The sequence below is a fragment of the Nerophis lumbriciformis genome, linkage group LG05, assembly GCF_033978685.3.
Source record: "Nerophis lumbriciformis linkage group LG05, RoL_Nlum_v2.1, whole genome shotgun sequence".
NCBI lineage: Eukaryota > Metazoa > Chordata > Actinopteri > Syngnathiformes > Syngnathidae > Nerophis > Nerophis lumbriciformis.
In genome coordinates this window covers 8871714-8892500 of record NC_084552.2, presented here as the reverse complement: position 1 = coordinate 8892500, position 20787 = coordinate 8871714, and the positions used below count along the sequence as shown (strand labels likewise).

At 42.4% G+C, this 20787-nt stretch overlaps 1 protein-coding gene across 6 annotated transcripts in view; it reads left to right on the top strand.

Moving 5' to 3' along the window:
- celf2 (cugbp, Elav-like family member 2) overlaps positions 1-20787 on the top strand; it is a 465802-nt gene that overhangs the window by 198658 nt on the left and 246357 nt on the right. The window lies entirely within an intron of this gene.

Below are 20787 nucleotides of genomic sequence, written 5' to 3'. Positions count from 1 at the left end.
GATATTACCGTATTTTCCGCACCATAAGGCGCCCTGGGTTATAAGCCGCGCCTTCAATGAACGGCATATTTCAAAACTTTGTCCACCTATAAGCCGCCCCGTGTTGTAAGCCTCATCTAACTGCGCTAAAGGAATGTCAAAAAAACAGTCAAATAGGTCAGTCAAACTTTAATAATATATTAAAACCAGCGTGATGTGGGCGCGCATGGAATCGTATATCAACATGGACGAAGCTGCGTGAAAAAAGCCACCCGGCCTCTTCGCGTAAACTTAAACTTACCTTAACCACTCGCTCATCTTTTCTTCATCCATCACTTCGAGTTAGCTTTTATGATGACGCCGGCTGGAAAGGTCTCTTTTGGCAAGGTCTTCCTTTTGAATATCACCATGGGTGGAAGTTTCTGGCCATTAGCATGGCAAGCTAGAACCACAGTGAAGGATGACTTCTCATTCCCTGTGGTGCGAATATTCACCGTACGTGCTCCCGTTGTATCCACAGTGCGGTTCACAGGAATATCAGTTGCTGTGAAATAGTAATCCGTGTGCGGATGGAGAGATTGCGTCTTTTCATGAACCGGATCCCTGTCGCTTTGTAGGAGCCATTTTGTGGTCTTTACAGATGTAAACACACAAAGGAAATGATAATATCCGCGCGCTTTTTCTTCTTCTACGCGGGCGGGTGGTTGCTTACAGTAGAAGAAGAAGCGCTTCCTGTTCTATGGGGGCGGGTGCTTACCTTGGCGGTTGCTTGCGTAGAAGAAGAAGCGCTTCCTGTTCTACCGGGAAAAAAGATGGCGGCTGTTTACCGAAGTTGCGAGACCGAAACTTTATGAAAATTAATCTTAATATTTATCCATATATAAAGCGCACCGGGTTATAAGGCGCACTGTCAGCTTTTGAGAAAATTTGTGGTTTTTAGGTGCGCCTTATAGTGCGGAAAATACGGTACACCCCTTGGATCCCTCAGGCGGTACTGCATCAAAAAGCGACATCAGTGTGTAAAGGATATCACCACATGGGCTCAGGAACACTTCAGAAAACCACTGTCAGTAACTACAGTTGGTCGCTACATCTGTAAGTGCAAGTTAAAACTCTACTATGTAAAGTCGAAGCCATTTATCAACAACACCCAGAAACGGTTGTAGAACAAGGAGAAGGATGCTAGACGCTCCTCCTGCAACACCCTTGGGTGACGTGTGTGTGTGTGTGTGTGTGTGTGTGTGTGTGTGTGTGTGTGTGTGTGTGTGTGTGTGTGTGTGTGTGTGTGTGTGTGTGTGTGTCTGAATCAGAGAGGTAAGTAATGGCCTCTGATGTCTCATGTCTCTCTTGTCTTGTCTTCCTTCCGCTACTTCATTACACGCCATCAATCTCGCCATCATCATCATCTCTCCCCCCTTTTGTGTGTGTGTGTGTGTGTGTGTGTGTGTGTGTGTGTGTGTGTGTGTGTGTGTGTGTGTGACAGGGTGGGTGGTCCTGGGGGTGTTTCAGTCCTGGCGGCCACATCCTCCTCCTCCTCCTCCTCCTCCGTGCAGGAGTGTCGCTATGCGTCTCACCTGAGCCCCAGTTTAATTTGTGGGTGAAAGCGAGGCTGGTGCGCTCCATCACACAACTGCAGAGAGCGCCTGGCCGACGTGTCGCTTTAGTGCCTCTGAACGATTTTCTCCTACATTGTAAAGTGACTGCTGAAGAGCAGCTCTAGTCAGGTCCTATCTTCATACAAAATAATTAGAAGGCGCATTAAAGGAGTCATATTATAAAAAAAAAAGTAATTCTAGCGGTATAGCTCAGTTGGTAGAGTGGCCGTGCCAGCAACTTGAGGGTTCCAGGTTCGATCCCCGCTTCCGCCATCCTAGTCACTGCCGTTGTGTCCTTGGGCAAGACACTTTACCCACCTGCTCCCAGTGCCACCCACACTGCTTTAAATGGAACTTAGATATTGGCTTTCACTTGTCATGTCTGTGTAATCATGTTTTGTCTTAGTCATGTTTTGTTTAGTTATTGGACTCTTTAGTTTCCGGCTTTTCACTCCCTTGTCTTGTTTCCATGATTACCCATTAGTTTCACCTGTTCCACGTTTGGACTCATTATGCACTCCTGTTTGTCACCATAGCAACCATTAGTTTTCACCTGTCACGTCACGCACCTGTTTCACTAATCATGTCTATAGTATTTAAGTTCATTGTTTTCAGTTTGTCGTCCTGACGACATCCTCACATTTATGCTCTTCATACCCCTGTCACACTCGGTTAACCTCTGCGCACTTCATGACATGTCCAAGTAAGTTTTCTTTATTCATGCCATAGTTTGCAAGTTTTGTTTCATTGTTCATAGTTTCTGCCCTTGTGCAAGTTTTGTGTTTATAGTCAAGTTTTGTACTTCCGCCCTTGTGCGCGCCTTTTGTTTACGTCCTTGTTTTGTAGTTATAGTGTTAAATAAAAATGTACTTACATTCCCGTCTCGCCCGAGCCAACTTTCCGTTGCATCCCGGAAAAGCAAACACCCTAACCCAAGTCATGACATCACTATGTAAAGCGCTTTGAGTCACTAGAGAAAAAGTGCTATATAAATATAATTGACTTCACTTCACTTAAATGTAAAAGACTTCCTTGTGGTCTACATAACATGTGATGGTGGTTCTTTGCTCAAAATGTTGCATAGATGATGTTTTACACGTCACTTTCTGACAGTCGCTTCAGGATGTGCCGTTTTGTTGGCGCTCTTATTTACGTGCCTCCACTTGGACAGCGTCTTCTCCCTGCATCATTGTTTTTAGAGCTTTCATATGAAGTCTATAAGTTAAAACAATAGCTCACCGCCGTTACAATGTAAACAAATGCCATGGGTGGATCTACACCTGACATCCACTGTAATGATACCAAGTACAAGAGTGTATCTAGTCGATACTACTATGACTACATCGATATTTTTCTATAGTCACAAAATCTTTTTTCGTTTTTTTTATATTCATATTATGTTTATAAAGTCCGTAAATACGTCCCTGGACACATGAGGACTTTGAATATGACCAATGTATGATCCTGTAACTACTTGGTATCGACATGATCCATACCTAAATGTGTGGTATCATCCAAAACTAATGTCAAGTATCAAAGAAGAGAAGAATAAGTGATTATTACATTTTAACAGAAGTGTAGATAGAACATGTTAAAACAGAAAACAGAACGACACCTACCCTTTACATCAGTATTTTTAACCAAATTATTACTGGTGTATGAGGTATTATATTTTGTTGTATGATCTTGCAACTACTTGGTATCGAATCGATACCTAAATGTGTGGTATCATCCAAAACTAATGTCAAGTATGAAAGAAGAGAAGAATAAGTGATTATTATATTTTAACAGAAGTGTAGATAGAACATGTTAAAACAGAAAATAAGCAGATATTAACAGTAAATGAACAAGTGGATTAATAATCCATTTTTACAGTTTGTCCCTCATAATGTGTGCAAAATAATAGGTGTATAAATGACACAATATGTTACTGCATAGACTAATTAGGAGTCTTTGTTTGTTTACTTACTACTAAAAGACAAGTTGTCTAGTATGTTCACTATTTTATTTAAGGACTAAATGACAATAATAAACATATGTTTCATGTACCCTAATATTTTTTGTTCAAATAAAGACAACAATGGCATTTTTTGGTCCCGTTTATTTAGAAAAGTATCAAAGTATCGAAATACATTTTAGTGCCGGTACTGGTACCAACATATTGGTATCGGGACAACCTGAGTTACAACTGTACACTACTTTATATTAGAAATGGCAAGAGCGGAGGATGAATGCCCCACAACAACAGGATAGAGAAAAAGGAGGAGCTTATTGACTACAATGGGGGACGTGCGCAAATTTTCCCGACTTATGCAGATCCCAAATACACATCAGCAGGTAACAATAGATAAGAAACGTTGGTTTTGCATAATATTGTGCAACAAAACGCCAAATAATGTCTCCGAATAGGTGCCATTTTGGGGTCCTTATACACACACCATGATAATACCCATATGTTGAAGCACAGTACGTCTGACTACTGTGGTTGTAATCTCTCACATCAAAGTTTGGGGCTTGCTTGCTTACTGGTACTTTCTAACTGCCGTCCACACATATCTCTTATGTTTTACTGCCATCTGCCGGTGACACTTATCACTACACCATGTACCAAGTAAAATTACTTTGACGCGGGTAAGCACAAAACGTACATTAGGCGCACCGCATTATAAGGCGTACTGTTAATTTTGGGGAAAATGAAAGGATTTTAAGTGCGTCTTGTACTCCGAAAAGTACAGTAGTATTATTTGCTTATAAAATTGTTATAAGCGCAGCTTTGCATAATATTGTTTTCTTATTAACAATAAAGAAAACAGAAAAATAAAGAACTAATGCTCATCTTCCAAAGAAGAATAACTTTATTAACATTGTTTTTTTTACTTTGTGACAGAACATACTTCAAGTGCATCAATTTGTCTGAAATAAAAAATAATGTTATCCCTGTAAACTAGAAATTTTTTTTGGAACATCTTCAACCATTTTATACTGAAATATTTTAATTAAATGTATTTTATTTTTTAGACGAAAATGAGGGAGGCAGGATTTTGATTGATTGATTGAAACTTTTATTAGTAGATTGCACAGTACAGTACATATTCCCTACAATTGACCACTAAATGGTAACACCCCAATAAGTTCTTCCACTTGTTTAAGTCGGGGTCCACGTTCATCAATTCATGGTAGCCAATTAATGGCTCCAATGAGCACGTTTTGTAGTGCACAGCCTTTTTGAAGCGGAGTTTGATGCATAAAACCGTATGATACTGATAAAGTATATCCCCGGGGTGGACATGGACGACACAATGGAGGTGCTTCTGCAGGTGTTAGCCCAGAAATCAATGTATATTACGTTTACTCTTAATGGTTCATTAAGTCTTGTCATGCTTGGTGCTGGATGGTTCATGGAGGAGGGAGTCCCATTAATGCCTCCTCATCCCCATTGATGGTTTCCTTGGGCCAGTTCCATAATTGCATCGTCTCCTTAATCCTTAATCCACTGTTTGAACGTCTTGTCTCGATGATTTTGAAGCAAATGCTGAAGACCCTCCTCAAACCAATAGCCGACAGCAAGAAAATAACGTTCTCATTCCGCTCAATGGTAAACAGAATAGGTTCAGTTACATGCAAAGGATCAAAAGCTCTTGTCGAAATAATAACCTCACAGAATACCACTGCAAAAAAATTCAAAAACACAATAAAATCGCAACCAGATGAAATGTTTATTTCACATGACATCATTTCAGTAGCTGTCACCCTGCACGTCCTCAATAAACAGGACTCTAAAAGCAAGAATAAACCTCACACTTGAAGACATGCTCCGATTGCTCAATGTTGCCAAATCCACATCCTCTCAATACAAAGGAATTGTATAGGAATGAAAAGAGGCATTGGCAATGGGAGGGAGACCTCTTATGGGCAAGTATAAGCAGGTTCTTCACGGAAGATCTGGACTTTAACACAGCACCCATACACTGCAGACGCACCTTCTGGAGAATCCATCCATCCATCCATCCATCTTCTTCTGCTTATCCAAGGTCCGGTCGCGGGGGCAGCAGCCTAAGCAGGGAAGCCCAGACCTCCCTCTCCCCAGCCACTTCGTCCAGCTCCTCCCGGGGGATCCCGAGGCGTTCCCAGGCCAGCCGGGAGACATAGTCTTCCAAACGTGTCCTGGGTCTTCCCCGTGGCCTCCTACCGGTCGGACGTGCCCTAAGCACCTCCCTAGGGAGGCGTCCGGGTGGCATCCTGACCAGATGCCCGAACCACCTCATCTGGCTCCTCTCCATGTGGAGGAGCAGCGGCTTTACTTTGAGCTCCTCTTGGATGACACAACTTCTCTAAGGGAGAGACCCACCACCCGGCGGAGGAAACTCATTTCAGTACCCGTGATCTTGTCCTTTCGGTCATAACCCAAAGCTCATGACCATAGGGGAGGATGGGAACGTAGATCGACCGGTAAATTGAGAGCTTTGCCTTCCGGCTCAGCTCCTTCTTCACCACAACGGATCGATACAGCGTCCGCATTACTGAAGACGCCGCACCGAGCCGCCTGTCAATCTCACGATCCACTCTTCCCTCACTCGTGCACAAGACTCCGAGGTACTTGAACTTCTCCACTTGGGGCAAGATTTCCTCCCCAACCCGGAGATGGCACTCCACCCTTTTCCGGGCGAGAACCATGGACTCGGACTTGGAGGTGCTGATTTTCATCCCAGTCGCTTCACACTCGGCTGCGAACCGATCCAGTGAGAGCTGAAGATCCTGGCCAGATGAAGCCATCAAGACCACATCATCTGCAAAAAGCAGATACCTAATCCTGCAGCCACCAAACCGGATCCCCTCAACGCCTTGACTGTGTCTAGAAATTCTGTCCATAAAAGTTATGAACAGAATCGGTGACAAAGGGCAGCCTTGGCCGAGTCCAACCCTCACTGGAAACGTGTCGACTTACTGCCGACAATGCGGACCAAGCTCTGACACTGATCATACAGGGAGCGGACTGCCACAATCAGACAGTCCGATACCCCATACTCTCTGAGCACTCCCCACAGGACTTCCCGAGGGACACGGTCGAATGCCTTCTCCAAGTCCACAAAGCACATGTAGACTGGTTGGGCAAACTCCCATGCACCCTCAAGGACCCTGCCTAGAGTATAGAGCTGGTCCACAGTTCCACGACCAGCATGAAAACCACACTGTTCCTCCTGAATCCGAGGTTCGACTATCCGGCGTAGCCTCCTCTCCAGTACACCTGAATAGACCTTACCAGGAAGGCTGAGGAGTGTGATCCCACGATAGTTAGAACACACCCTCCGGTTCCCCTTCTTAAAGAGAGGAACCACCACCCCGGTCTGCCAATCCAGAGGTACTGCCCCCTTCTGGAGAATATAACAAAAAAAATAACAGGATCTTACAGACCAGCTTTGACAAGACAGGAAACATCAAATGCTCACATGGACAGGAAATAACTCTGTTGGACGAACAGATGACGGCAGTCCAAACATTACTGTTCACAGAACACCGACACACTCGTATCAATATCTACTCTGGACGTCATGGACCCATGACTGCTGCTCCACTACTAACCACATTGTGAAGTACACGACAGTAGTGGGCCTCATCCGTGACAACAACGACATGGACTACAGGGAGGAGGTGAAACATCTGGTTGACTGGTGCAGAACCAACAACCTGGTCCTGAATGTCAACAAGACCAAGGAGATCATTGTCGACTTCAGGAAGCACCGGTCCAGACACGCTCCACTCTTCATCAATGGCACAGCAGTGGAGATAGTAAGCAGCACCAAGTTCCTGGGGGTGCAGATAACTGACAATATAACTCCTCTTCCTCCTATTCAGGAGATGGCAAAAAGCCGCTGCCTGACCAGGGCTCAGAAAATCTGCAGAAACTCCTCCCACCCCCACCAAGGACTGTTTTCACTGCTGGACTCTAGAAAGAGATTCCGCAGCCTCCGTAGCAGAACCTCCAGGTTCTGTAACAGCTTTTTCCCTCAGGCCGTAAGACTCTTGAACGCATTAAAATAATTCCTCAATTTCCCCCCAAAAATGGATTAACTGGCTGGAATATAAAGACAATATAACATAAATCCATGGATGCTTATGCAAAAGTGCAATATATTTATCCATCCACTGTACAGATGCAGCTGAGAGCCTATCTCAGCTGCATCTGTACAGTAATCTATTTATTTATATCTGCACCTTATTGCTTTTTTATCCTGCACTACCATGAGCTAATGCAACGTAATTTTGTTCTTATCTGTGCTGTAAAGTTCAAATTTGAATGACAATAAAAGGAAGTCTAAGTCTAAGAACATCCCACAGCACACAGACTATCAGTCGTGAAGACACTATGAACGGGCCAACATCATAACAGAAGAAGAAGAGAAACCTATCAACAATACACTCAAAAACTGCCAATATCCAACCAGGGCTTTAGAAGAAGGCAACAAGAAGTGGAAAAAAGAGAACAAATAGGTCAACCAGAAGAAAACCCTGTAATAAAAACAAAGAAGTCATAACCTTATCATACACTCAGGGGATCACAGAGGCATGAGAAACAACTAAATAAACCTCACACAAAAACAAGACAGTTGCATCTATCCATACCTTTTCTTCCGCTTATCCGAGCAGCCTAAGCAGGGAAGCCCAGACTTCCCTCTCCCCAGCCACTTCGTCCAGCTCCTCCTGGGAGATCCCGAAGCGTTCCCAGGCCAGCCGGGAGACATAGTCTTCCCAACGTGTCCTGGGTCTTCCCCGTGGCCTCCTACCGGTCGGACGTGCCCTAAACACCTCCCTAGGGAGGCGTCCGGGTGGCATCCTGACCAGATGCCCGAACCACCTCATCTGGCTCCTCTCCATGTGGAGGAGCAGCGGCTTTACTTTGAGCTCCTCCCGGATGACAGAGCTTCTCACCCTATCTCTAAGGGAGAGACCCGGAAACTCATTTCAGTACCCGTGATCTTGTCCTTTCAGTCATAACCCAAAGCTCATGACCATAGGTGAGGATGGGAACGTAGGTCGACCGGTAAATTGAGAGCTTTGCCTTCCGGCTCAGCTCCTTCTTCACCACAACGGATCGATACAGCGTCCGCATTACTGAAGACGCCGCACCGATCCGCCTGTCAATCTCACCATCCACTCTTCCCTCACTCGTGAACAAGACTTCGAGGTACTTGAACTCCTCCACTTGGGGCAGGGTCTCCTCCCCAACCTGGAGATGGCACTCCACCCTTTCCTGGGCGAGAACCATCCATCCATCCATCCATTTTCTACCGCTTGTCCCTTTTGGGATCGCGGGGGGTGCTAGAGCCTATCTCTGCTGCATTCGGGCGGAAGGCGGGGTACACCCTGGACAAGTCGCTACCTCATCGCAGGGCCAACACAGATAGACAGACAACCTTCACACACTTGGGACCATTTAGTGTTCCCAATCAACCTATCCCCAGGTACATGTCTTTAGAGGTGAGAGGGGCCTATCCCCAGGTGCATGTCTTTAGAGGTGGGAGGGGCCTATCCCCAGGTGCATGTCTTTGGAGGTGGGAGGGGCCTATCCCCAGGTGCATGTCTTTGAAGGTGGGAGGAAGCCGGAGTACCCGGAGGGAACCCACGCAGTCACGGGGAGAACATGCAAACTCCACACAGAAAGATCCCGAGCCCGGGATTGAACTCAGGACTACTCAGGACCTCCACATTGTGAGGCACATGCACTAACCCCTTTACCACCGTGCTGCATCCAAAGTACCAAATAGAACAATGCAATGTCATTTACAACATCAATCATATACGGGAGAAGCAGCCAGGTGAGAACATCAGTGGGAGACAACTGGGAGGTTCACAAGAAGTTTAAAACGAAACTCTGAACAGGAAGTCTTAGATTATTGCAAAATAAGTAACCACGTCATGGACTCAGACAACGCCCAAATCATCTGGACAGGAAGTAACAAATTCCAACAATTGATTAAGGAGGCGATCGAGCGACCCAAGGGAACCATCAATCTTGCTCTCACTGTTCGCCCTGAGATGGGTAGGTTGTGAGTTCAAACCCCGGCCGAGTCATACCAAAGACTATAAAAATGGGAGCCATCACCTCCCTGCTTGGCACTCAGCATCAAGGCTTGGAATTGGGGGTTGAATCACCAAATATTGATTCCCGGGCACGGCCACCACTGCTGCTCACTGCTCCCCTCACCTCCCAGGGGGTGATCAAAGGTGATGGGTCAAATGCAGACAATAATTTTGCCACACCTAGTGTGTGTGTGACTATCATTGCTACTTTACTTAACTTACATACAGTACCTGGGACTCCCTCCTCCGTTACCCATCAAGACTTGACCGGTCTGCCTGGTTGACCACGCCTATAAGACCGGCTGACAGTGGTCAAGGTGACCCTTCTGACCGTCAAAACATGTCAGCTAAAAATCCCATCCGGTACACCTCAATATTTATTTTAACAAAAAATCTTAGGGTGTGGCGGAAAGGTACTTTTCAGAGGCGGTATGGTACCGAATATGATTCATTAGTATCGCGATACTATACTAATACCCGTATACCGTACAACCCTACTAGTTACTATGGTAATCTACAAACCCTGTTTCCATATGAGTTGGGAAATTATGTTAGATGTAAATATAAACGGAATACAATGATTTGCAAATCATTTTCAACCCATATTCAGTTGAATATGCTACAAAGACAACATATTTGATGTTCAAACTCATAAACTTATATATTTTTTTGCAAATAATAATTAACTTAGAATTTCATGGCTGCAACACATGCCAAAGGAGTTGGGAAAGGGCATGTTCACCACTGTGTTACATGGCCTTTCCTTTTAACAACACTCAGTAAACTTTTGGGAACTGAGACACATTTTTGAAGTTTCTCAGGTGGAATTCTTTCCCATTCTTGCTTGATGTACAGCTTAAGTTGTTCAACAGTCCGGGGGTCTCCCTTGTGCTATTTTAGGCTTCATACAGGCAGGCCAGTCTAGTACCCGCACTCTTGTACTATGAAGCCACGTTGATGTAACACGTGGCTTGGTATTGTCTTGCTGAAATAAGCAGGGGCGTCCATGGTAACGTTGCTTGGATGGCAACGTATGTTGCTCCAAAACCTGTATGTACCTTTCAGCATTAATGGCGCCTTCACAGATGTGTAAGTTACCCATGTCTTGGCCACTAATACACCCCCATACCATCACACGTGCTGGCTTTTACACTTTGCGCCAATAACAATCCGGATGGTTCTTTTCCTCTTTGGTCCGGATTACACGACGTCCACATTTTCCAAAAACAATTTGAAATGTGGACTCGTCAGACCACAGAACACTTTTCCACTTTGTATCAGTCCATCTTAGATGAGCTCAGGCCCAGCAAAGCCGATGGCGTTTCTGGGTGTTGTTGATAAACGGTTTTCGCCTTGCATAGGAAAGTTTTAACTTGTACTTACAGATGTAGCGACCAACTGTAGTTACTGACAGTGGGTTTCTGAAGTGTTCCTGAGCCCATGTGGTGAGATCCTTTACACATTGATGTCGCTTGTTGATGCAGTACAGCCTGAGGGATGGAAGGTCACGGGCTTAGCTGCTTACGTGCAGTGATTTCTCCAGATTCTCTGAACCCTTTGATGATATTACGGACCGTAGATGATGAAATCCCTAAATTCCTTGCAATAGCTGCTTGGGAAAGGTTTTTCTTAAACTGTTCAACAATTTGCTCACGCATTTGTTGACAAAGTGGTGACCCTCGCCCCATCCTTGTTTGTGAATGACTGAGCATTTCATGGAATCTACTTTTATACCCAATCATGGCACCCACCTGTTCCCAATTAGCCTGTTCATCTGTGGGATGTTCCAAATAAGTGTTTGATGAGCATTCCTCAACTTTATCAGTATTTATTGCCACCTTTCCCAACTTCTTTGTCACATGTTGCTGGCTTAAAATTCTAAAGTTAATGATTATTTGCACAAAATCAAATATGTTGTCTTTGTAGTGCATTCAACTGAATATGGGTTGAAAATGATTTGCAAATCATTGTATTCCGTTTATATTTACATCTAACACAACTCATATGGAAACGGGGTTTGTACGTCACAGCAGGTCAGACGAGGCACCAAGCAGTGTGGGTGGGGAGCGTATCCACAGAGTGTTTCCAGAGCCTGAAATGTGGGTGTCAGAGACAGACGTGGAAGGAGATTTTTACAAGAAAGTTCTAAAGCTTAGTGATGTATCAGATTGTAGATATTTTTTGTTTTTTTACCTTTCGCGTTCATATTTCGCTGTGTTTGTTGCATTTGGCTTGATTATAAAATATGTGGATTGAGAAGTGAGAGGGTGTGACGTTAATTTGTTCTCAATATTCAGTGTTTTATCCTTCATAGAAACATTTAAAATTCCATTTTTAAGGCGGTCTGTCATAACATTTTTAGCATTCAATCATACTTTATTGTGAGGTTTTGTATTAGTGTTCCTAAAAATAGATATACTGGCCCCCAGACACATTTTTTTCTCTAAATTTGGCCCCCCGAGTCAAAATAATTGCCCTGTCCTGGTCTAAATAGAAGTGGCAACTTTTTCCTGTCGCAATAACGATGATCCATGTGCAGGATAATTGCTCACACACACACACACACACACACACACACACACACACACACACACACACACACTTGTGTGTTGTCAAAGGCCGCCTGGGTGTCTAACCTTGACTTATCTATTCATAGCCTGCTAATTAGAGCGGGATCTTGCTAATTAACACTCGCTTCCCTCTTCACGCGCACGCCTCGTCCTCGTCGCTCGTCCAGAATTGCGATGACATCACGTGAACGCCCCTAACGTTAAAAAAAAAGAAGAAAAAAAAGGGAATGCTGCCGGAATGTTGGATCGTCGGTCATTTTTACAGTCGACCCCCCACCCCGGCCGTGAGACGACGTAGGAGGAGGCGCGCTGAGGAAAAGTGAGAGTGTTATCCCGCGCTGCCTAAACGCTGGAAAAAGGCGCCATGGGAACCTCGCATTTCAGGAAAAGATGCCAGATGCGCCCTCGCCGCGTCGCCGCGCGCGTTCACAAGTGCCAGCGCTCCCGTCAGGGGATGGGGAGGCGAGGGGAGAGAGGGGGGGAGGTGCAAATTGCAAACATTTGAAACATGAAGTGAGAACAAGTGTGAAGATGCTGGATGGAGGCCGTGGAGGGATTGCCTTCATCCTCCTCTTCCTCGCCGCCGGGTGACGTAAGAGAAGCGCTTCATGAAACATTTAGAGGAGTGCGGAGCAGACAGGCTTCTCTACACGCTGAACACACCGCGAGTGTGCGTGCGTGCGCGTTGTTGTTGAAGTAAAATGCCAGGTCGGCATGGAAATGTGACAGCGCGCCACTAAAAATAGCTTCCTCTGTAGTGTGGCACAAACACTGCGGAGACTACTTTAGCATCCTGCTCAAAGTGGAGCTGAATTGGAATGCGCTCTGGCCGTGACAAACATGCTTCAAAAAAGCTGGCACAAGTGGCAAAAAAGAGTGAGAAAGTTGAGGAATGCTCATCAAAGAGTTATTTGGAACATCCCACAGGTGTGCAGGCTAATTGGGAACAGGTGGGTGCCATGATTGGGTATAAAAGTAGATTCCATGAAATGCTCAGTCGTTCACAAACAAGGACGGGGGCGAGGGTCACCACTTTGTCAACAAATGCCTGAGCAAATTGTTGAAGAACAACATTTCTCAAGCAGCTATTGCAAGGAATTTAGGGATTTCACCATCTACGCTCTGTAATATCATCAAAAGGTTTAGAGAATCCGGAGAAATCACTGCACGTAAGCTATAATATTACACACCTTGGATCAGTGATGTGCAGTAGAGATGTGCGGATAGGCAATTATTTCATCCGCAACCGCATCACAAAAGTCGCCAACCATCCGCATCCACCCGAACTAACATTTAATCAAAACCGCACCCGCCCGTTGTTATATATCTAATATAGACAATGCAAGGCATTAGTGAGGTTATAAAGCTTTTGCCTGTTAAAGAAAGGAGACTGATCCAATGCAGCAGAGACATTCAATGCGTGCCACGCTATCACGGCCCAGACGCACACCAGTGCGCAATCATCTGGGAGCCGCGCTGAGCGCACCTCCAAGAGCGCTCGCGCCACTCAAACTGCTGCAGGCAGCTGCGTTCTATCTTGTTTTAACATCCTGTGGCACTCCTCTGGGATTACGGCGGACGAAACTGCTCATGCTCAGGGTGTTTGTGGAGGTTCGGGGTTTTGCACAAATGTGATGCACCATAGATGTCCCGGTTTTGTGACTGTCGGAGACATAAACAGCGTCGCAGCTCTTGCAAATCACGTAGCCAGCATTACTATCATCCTGATTTACAACCTCATAAAAACGAGTCCACGCTGAACTTTTCTGGCCTTTTTTTCCCTGGTCTTTAGTATTCCCTTTTTTAGTTTGTCGCGTACCACGTTTGCTGCCGGCGTTGCCATCTCTTTTATTTTTTCTTCTTCTGTTGTGGCATATGCTGCAGGTGCCTGCTCGTTTTTCGTATGTGGGTAACAACATTTAACTATGTATATCTATTTCCGAATTGGTTTAACTGCCACCCGCCTGAATCTATTTAAAATCAAATTTTTTTAAATTTCAACCGCCCGACCCGACCCGCGGATAAAATCTAATTTTTTTTTATTTCAACCGCCCGACCCGGTTGTGTCCGCAAACCGCGCATCTCTAACGTGCAGGGCCTCACCTGCCATCATGGAAAGAAAAAAAATGTAAAAAGAGAATTTTTTTATTAAATTGTTATATGTATCCAGTGATTATACTATAAAGTTATTTTCCATTTAACTTCACCAGTTTTAGATTATTTTTATTCAAAATCGCTGAATTTTCACATTTGCCGTTCAAATACTGAGAAGAGACGGTGCGGTGAACGTCACTGCGTTGTGCCTCAACATGGATTGCGGACTCGGCTAACTGCTGGCCTGCTGTGCAGTGAGACTGTATTGCTATATGAATTACATTATACATTTCCATAGTTTAGTTAGCTGAGGTATATAATGTACAGTGTATTTTGTCAACAACTGTATGTGTGTATCGTATTTCTTGTGCTGAGCGATCAAAAAACGGCTGCCAAAGACGCATTGGCTGAGGCTCGCAGTAATCCCGCCTCCTGCACCCCCGCCGTAGAATTGTTATATCAACTAAAGCCCACACTTAAACTTTCCACGTGCAAGATTGAATCTATTTTAAAAAGTTATTTCATAAGAAGCCAAAAAGTGCAAAAAAAATAATGTTCGTGTTGGAGGAGTTGTGAATGACTGCAGGGCCACAACATTAGGTACACCTGCAGACTGCAGGTGTATCTAATTCACAACTCCTCCAACACGAACATTATTGTTTTTGCACTTTTTGGCTTCTTATTAAATAACTTTTGTAACCTATTTTCATGGGCTTTCCTCTTTGTGATGTTAAGTTCCTTTTATGCGCTGTTATACAGTATATGCCTTGAGCTCTTATTTTGAAGGCGCTAAGAGCGGAAGTGATGACACGCTGGAGTGGAGCGGAGGTTTTTGAAAGAAGGTAAATAAAGTGGTCCTCGTGTAAACTGGAGCCTCCGTGTTTGTTATTTTGTAGTTTCATACAGTATAGGCCACATTTATAAACCCTCGGTTACACTTTTTTAAATAGATTCAATCTTGCACGTGGAAAGTTGAAGTGAGGGCTTTAGTTGATATAACACTCCCGTCAGGGGGTGCATTAATCCAGCACAACAGTGGCGCATGGACTTCATTTATAAGTAAAGGTAAGACCATAATAACGTTTTTTTTATTAAATCTGATTTTTTGTGTGCTACAGTTTGTATGTGTAAAGTTAAAGTTAAGTTAAAGTACCAATGATTGTCACACACACACACACTAGGTGTAATGAAATGTGTCCTCTGCATTTGACCCATCCCTTTGTTCACCCCCTGGGAGGTGAGGGGAGCAGTGGGCAGCAGCGGCGCCGCACCCGGGAATCATTTTTGGTGATTTAACCCCCAATTCCAACCCTTGATGCTGAGTGCCAAGCAGGGAAGAATGCTGGTATGAGCTTTTAAACATAACCCGTTAACTGCTGCCAATCAAATGGTGAATAAGATACTCTTTAGGGTTCATATGTTTGTAAATCTGACTGTGATGAAGTCAGTGCCTCACCAGCCATCAACCTCACTGCCTTGGATCCCTCAGGCGGTACAACATCAAAAAGTGTGTAAAGGATATCACCACACGGGCTCAGGAACACTTCAGAAAACCACTGTCAGTAACTACAGTTGGTCGCTACATCTGTAAGTGCAAGTTAAAACTCTACTATGCAAAGCTAAAGCCATTTATCAACAACACCCAGAAACGCTTCACTGGGCCTGAGCTCATCTAAGATGGACTGATGCAAAGTGGAAAAGTGTTCTGTGGTCTGACGAGTCCACATTTCAAATTGTTTTTGGAAACTGTGGACCAAAGAGGAAAAGAACCATCCGGACTGTTCTAGGGTGAAAGTGTAAAATATCCATATCGGCTGTTCACATTTACTTTACACAAGAGAAGTGTAGGAAACTTCTCTTGTTGCCTTATTTGTATTTGACTTTATTAAATGTATTTATATTATCATTTGGTGCAGGAGGGGATAGAAAGAGGAAAAAATGGGGAAATTGCAGGGACAAGAGGGGGATAAGACAGACAACAACAACAACAACAATAACAAAATCAGCAAATATGATATGCACAAATATGATAGTAAAAGTGATATCAAAGAAGCAGTTAGTGAAATGAATAATACAGAAATGACAATAAACATTATTACACTACAAATGGATCAATACAAATACCAATAGAAATAACTATTGATAATGAATAATAATAATTACCTCTATTATCAACAATACAGTTGTTCAAATTAGGACTGCAGCTAACGATTATTTTTCTATCGATTAATCTATAGATTATTTTTTTTTCGATTAATCGGTTAATCTATAGATTATTTTTTCGATTAATCTATAGATTATTTTTCCTTTTACCGATTTTTTTTTTAATTTAAAATGAAGAGGAAAAAATAAATGTAGGCCAGTTTTTTCAAAAGGCATGGCTTTTATTTACAAAAAAAAAAGTATGGCCACTCAGTCAACATTGACAACATGACAAAATATTCTGTAACAATGTAAACATTTAAAACTTTTAACATTTAACAAAATTAAAAGTAGCTTATTTGCTTTTTAATGTGCAAATATAAAAGTAAACATCCAGTGCAAATCTTAATATTCTGGAATAGTATAAGCATTTCAAAAGTAAAAGTATTGCTTATTTTGCTTTAAAATGTGCAAAAATAAAGATAAACATCCAATACAAAAAAGTGCAAAACGGAAATATTCTGTAACAAGTGTAAACATTTCAACAAAAGTAAAAGTATTGCTTATTTGCTAAAATGTGCAAAAATAAAGCTAAACATCCAATACAAAAAAGTGTACAGTGTAAACATTTCAACAAAAGTAAAAGTATTGCTTATTTTGCTTAATAACACAACAATGATAGTATGATTAAAGTGAAAGTTAATTGTTGGTTTGTACATAGTATATGTAACTGTTAATGTTGTAAAAGGTATTTGCACAACTAATTAACGTTAGCGTTTGTGACGTGGGGTTCTTTCAGGACCGACAGACTGAACGCCAGACGGCTTTGCCAGGTTTACAATCTTTTAATTTTACACAAAGTCTTTTCTCTTCCAACTGCGTGGATCGCGCACCTGGGCACGATTGCGGCGTCGCTCCCGGCGCGCCCCGCCTCGCCGCTCGCTCGCCGCCGCCGCCGCCTCTCCACAGCGTTAAAGAGGAGCGCGTCTTTGTAAACACTGAACAGGCACGCCAAACGCGCCTCTCAGAGCGAAACGGTGCTTTAGTTTATGAATTTACAACGCAGATACAAATGACACATTCATGTTTTTGTGTAATAATGACAACGTATACGCACGCGGACGATTGACTTGTTGATGGTGATGGCAAGAACGCTGTCGGGGGTTTTCTTTTCAAATGTTCGTTCATAGCCGTTGTGCTGCTATGATAGGCCATTTCCGCTCGACACAGTGTGCATACAACAACATTATTAGGCCGTTTATTGAAATACTCCCACACTTTTGACGACTTTTGGCGTGCTTTTTTCCCCTCGCTCGCATCGTCTGCTTTGCGCTCCGCCATGACAGTAGTGTGACGTAAATATGCGACGCTCCGACGCACAAAAACGGCGTCGACGTATTTACGTAACCGATGACGTCGACTACGTCGACGCGTCGTTTCAGCCTTAGTTCAAATGCAACAATACATATAAGTAATGATAACTAGAGATACGAAAGAATGCAGAAAAATGGAGAGGAAGAAAGCAAAGTGAACCATGTTAACCTTGTAGATTGTTATAGTAACAATAGGTTAAGCTTTGTCAGTGTGAAGTAGAAGTAGAAAGTTAAATGGTAGAAAACATTTTCTTTCAATTTAATTGGCACTTGACCCACTTTCAGTGCACTGTAAAAAAAATATGTTGATTTGATACCAAAAAAAAAGTCAGTTTTAGTGTAAAATTGATGGTTTTGACACCAAATTGCTAAAAATTAAATTCAATTTAAAAACGATACAATTGTTATTTTAACAGTAAAATTCTGGGGACTGAGCTGCCAGTTGTTTTTTTTTACTGTAAATATCTACAATAGTTGTATTTACAGTGCATTACTGTAAATGGTAAAAAAGATACCACTGGTATTGTTTTTATGTCAAAATGTGGACAATTGGATTATTTATTTTTATTTACTGCAAAATCTACATTTCTTGTTTATGTAAATGGTAAAATGGTACCACTGTTATTTTTACGGTCAATATCTGGCAATTGATTTGCGATTTAAAAAAACAAAAACAATTTTAACCATAAAATTGTTTTGTTTTTACAGTGCAATGGAAATCAATGGGTTTTTTTTCCCCAGTAAGATTCTTGCTTTTCTCACAGGCACTCAATGACAGCTTGCACAAATCAATAAGAAGGATTCCAAATAATCCTCACAGTCAGAAGTTGTAGTGAAAGATGAAAATAGAAGTGAAGGTATGAATGATCCATGGTAGGGAAGGGAATCGAACCCAAGTCAACAAACCTTTTTTATGACAACAAAATGAGGGATTAGGATCAGACCACCCAATCAAAACAAATTTGCTAGTTATTCGCTCTTTGAGTTGAGCGCCAAAGTTCTGATTTCCTGCAGTCTTGAAGGCAGCATCTATCCACATAGAGCGGGGGTCAGCGACCCGCGGCTCTCGAGCCACATGCGGTTCTTTAGTGCCGCCCTAGTGGCTCCCTGGAGCATTTCTTAAAAAAGGATTGAAAATGGAAAAAGATGGGGGGTTAAAATAATGTTTTGGTTTTAGCATCCCCTGCGACTCCAAAAGGGACAAGCGGTAGAAAATGGATGGGTGGATGTTTTTTGTTTGAGGACAAACACGACACAAACCTTCCCAATTGTTAGAACTACCAGTTGAATATGTTTGTGTGTTTGCTTCGTTTTGTCCGACTCATTTTGGCGGTGCTTGAACTCACCACAGTGTGGACTGTGACGCAACAGTTTGTTTACATGTCAAATCTTCCACTCCTTTGTCTCATTTTGTCCACCAAACGTTTTATGCTGTGCGTGAATGCACAAAGGTGAGCTTTGTTGATGTTATTGACTTGTTGGAGTGCTAATCAGGCATGTTTGGTCAGTGCATGACTGCAAGCTAATCAATGCTAACATGCTATTTAGGCTAGCTGTATGTACATATTGCGTCATTATGCCTCGTTTGTAGCTATATTTGAACTCATTTAATATCCTTTACTTTTATCTTCTTTGTATATAATTAATATTTGCATGTCTCATGACACATTATCTGTATGAAATATTGGCTGCTTTTCTCATAGTTGTTTGTGTGCCATGTTGTTCCAGACCACAGCAAACGTTACCTAACTTGCCAAAGATTGCAATAAATCCATTAGAAGAAGACAGCCTGTTGTTTCCTTTAACTTGGACACACACATCTATACCTTTGGCCATTCTAAGTTATCTCACCTTCTGAGAAGCCTCTAATTTACTAAAGGTTTCTAATGTTGTAAAAATGTGGGGAATAAATATTACATTTCAACATTTCTGTCAACAAAGATTTGCTTCAGCCTACAACACAGTCATTTTGATAGTAGGCTAATATTGACACATCATGTTTTGCCTTCATTATAACACTTATATAAGACTTTTAGTGTCATTTTGATAGTAGGCTAATATAGACACTTACATCATGTGTTGTCTTCATTATAACACTTATATAAGACTTTTAAAGTCATTTTGATAGTAGGCTAATATAGACACATCATGTGTTGCCTTCATTATAACACTTATATAAGACTTTTAAAGTCATTTTGATAGTAGGCTAATATAGCTAATATAGACACTTGCATCATGTGTTGTCTTCATTATAACACTTATATCAGACTTTTAAAGTCATTTTGATAGTAGGCTAATATAGCTAATATAGACACTTACATCATGTGTTGTCTTCATTATAACACTTATATCAGACTTTTAAAGTCATTTTGATAGTAGGCTAATATAACTAATATACACACTTACATCATGTGTTGCCTTCATTATAACACTTATATAAGACTTTTAAAGCAATTTTGATAGTAGGCTAATATAGACACTTACATCATGTGTTGCCGTCATTATAACACTTATATAAGACTTTTAAAGTAATTTTGATAGTAGGCTAATATAACTAATATAGACACTTACATCATGTGTTGTCTTCATTATAACACTTATATCAGACTTTTTAAGTCATTTTGATAGTAGGCTAATATAGACACTTACATCATGTGTTGTCTTCATTATAACACTTATATAAAACTTTTAAAGTCATTTTGATAGTAGGCTAATACAACTAATGGACACTTACATCATGTGTTGTCTTCATTATAACACTTTTATACAGCTTTTAATTGGTTGTGGCTCCAGACATGTTTTTTTTGTATTTTTGGCCCTCTATGGCTCTTTCACCGTATTGTGTTGCCGGCCCTTGACATAGAGCCAAAAAGAATAGAGTTTATTAGTCCAGCTTAGTGTATTTACTTCCTCCCACTTAGCGCCACGCCCGCTCGCGCATGCTAATTGTCCTCC